The 2410-nt window shown below is 38.0% G+C and overlaps 1 long non-coding RNA gene across 1 annotated transcript; it reads left to right on the forward strand.

The window, feature by feature from the left end:
* The first annotated feature begins 737 nt into the window (after positions 1 to 737).
* On the forward strand, positions 738 to 2091 carry LOC129531844 (uncharacterized). The gene is made up of 2 exons (XR_008677279.2): positions 738 to 995; positions 2010 to 2091. It is a non-coding gene; the product is annotated as an uncharacterized lncRNA (long non-coding RNA).
* The last annotated feature ends 319 nt before the right edge of the window (positions 2092 to 2410 follow it).

The following is a 2410-nucleotide window of genomic DNA, read 5'->3' on the forward strand; positions in this document are numbered from 1 at the left end:
AAGGCCAGGGAGAATGTGAGAAATAAGAATCTGTCAAAAATTTGACAGAACTTCACTTATGTTCAAATAAGCTGTTTAAGAAATGAGCTACATAAATTGCAAAGCAAAATCCTAGGACACAGAAGAGCCCAAATATTTCTGAGAATGCAAAACATTAAAATCCTCTTTCATGATAGAAACTAACAAAAAAAAATTTGTGAGAAACATCCTTTATTCAAGATTAATAGAATTCCTACTCCTTACCTATGCCTACCTCCAAATTCAACATGGCCATAGATATAATTTTTACTGTTATACTTCTGCTTGAAAAATAGAGGGAAAAACAAATTTCAGTGAAATTGAAGAACAGACTTAAAGCTGTGCAGCAGTGTAATGGACTATTTTTACCAATGAGATCTTCCCAATCCTGGAAATTATGCAGTTCATACGATCATCTATTGGTAAAAAATGTAGAGGTGACTCTTTCACAGGCTGGTAGACCTATGAAAGTACCAAAGTATTTAAATCAATCATTTGACCACAAATGCACAGCCAGTTCTGCTGGTTTTACTAGCCCCAAGTATCAGTTTAACTGAATAATGGGTGATTGACACTTTCTTTGATTTAGTGCCAGTAGAACATATGTCCGAAACTCTCCCCTTTCTGCCTGAAGTTAGAAGACTACATGTTGAAAGTTTGCTTTGAGCTTGGTTCTTCTTGAACATGCAGCTTCAAATCAATGTCTGTCTGCTCATAAGTTCAACCAAACCAGGACTGCCACTGGCTGCTAAAGGGAAGAAAAGGCTCCATAAAGAATTCCAGTGTACCTCCTGCCCTGGCAGCCATTCTGCTGTTTCTATGGAAACATTCACCAGATAGCAGCATGCTATACTGTGCAAGTGAAGAAGAAGGCATCTTCCTTTCATCACCACATCTAGAGTGTGACCACTTCACAGAATGAAAGAATGTGGTGAACACAGTTCTTTATTCTGACAGATAAATCGTTCAAGAGAAAGGTGAGTTCTCTTCAGAAACTGTATAATACTGCTCTCTCTTTTTCTTCCTCACAGTTAAGCATTTTCTTCAGATTGATTTATATAAGGTTATAGAAATGAAGAAGGAACATAATTCATATTTATAAAATGCCTACTATTTACCAGGTACTCTGTGGTGCATTAAGTTTCATATTTCCCCAGGAGAAAGTGGACATTTAGAATTTACATGGCTTGCTCAATGTGGCACAGCATTCAAATAAAGTCAAGATTAAAATTGGTGTAGGTCTGATTGCAGAGTCCAATGTGTTTCCTGTGCCTATAGTAAGGAGATATGATGGTTTCTGGGTAACAGGCAGGCAGACAGTGGGGAAAAGGAATAGATTCAGGACCAAAAAGTGGAAGCAATAAAACAGGGTCAAGAGAAGGCATAGTAGAGTTGTGGAATGGGTTGGCAATGAGCTTGGAAGCTGATAATAATATCAGATTGGGGGTAGTAGGTTTAATCCAGGGTCTACTTAGTATTAACTCTCAACAGTAGTAGCAGGTATGGAGTTAGGAGGATTAGGAGGGTTAGGAATCAAGATGACATTTTGAAATTAATTTTATCATATATCAGGGATGTTTTAGTATTTTGGTGCCAATCATTACTTACCCTGGGGAATAAATAGAGGGATACTGATTAAAATGTAGCATTTTACTAATAGTAAGTACTTTTTGACTTAGAGAAAAGAGCCTTGGGAAAAGGTTGAATTGGCACATGGTCTCAGCATGAAGCCTAGGTAAGGCTTTCTATACATGCTGCTCTGGTTTGAATGTTCCTTCCAAACTGATGTTGAAATTTAATTGCAATTGTGATGGTATTAAGAGGTGAGACTTTTAAGAGGTGGTTATGTCATGAGGGCATTTCCCTCATAAAGGATTAATGCTGTTATCACAGGAGTGGGTTAGTTATCAAGGGAGTTTGGCCTCCTTTATTCCTCTGCCTTGCATGCTCTCACTCTTTCTCACCATGTGATGCCTTCTGTCTTCCACCAGGGGACAGATGCCAGTGACATTTTCTTGGACTTCCCAGCCTCTAGAACCATGATCCAAATAAACTTATATTGTTTATAAATTACCCAGTCTTGTGTATTCTGTTATAGCAACACAAAAGGGATTAAGATACACACCAAGTATAAATAGTGCTATTAATATATTCAGCTTTTCTGAGAGAAAAGAGTGGTAATTTGCTAAGTCAGATAAATCACACCTTATATTGGCTGCCTCTTTGAGAGAACACATAAGTGATGCGTCATACTCCTTTCTCACTATTGCTTAAATCTTTATAGATGATCAATCTCTTATCTGGGTGCTACAGCAAGAAGTTGACCCATCATGTTGTTTGTAACCTGGATTTCTGATGCCAACTGGAAAAAGGGGGTCTCTGGGCCTCTCCT

The sequence above is a fragment of the Gorilla gorilla genome, chromosome 12 (assembly GCF_029281585.2).
Source record: "Gorilla gorilla gorilla isolate KB3781 chromosome 12, NHGRI_mGorGor1-v2.1_pri, whole genome shotgun sequence".
NCBI lineage: Eukaryota > Metazoa > Chordata > Mammalia > Primates > Hominidae > Gorilla > Gorilla gorilla.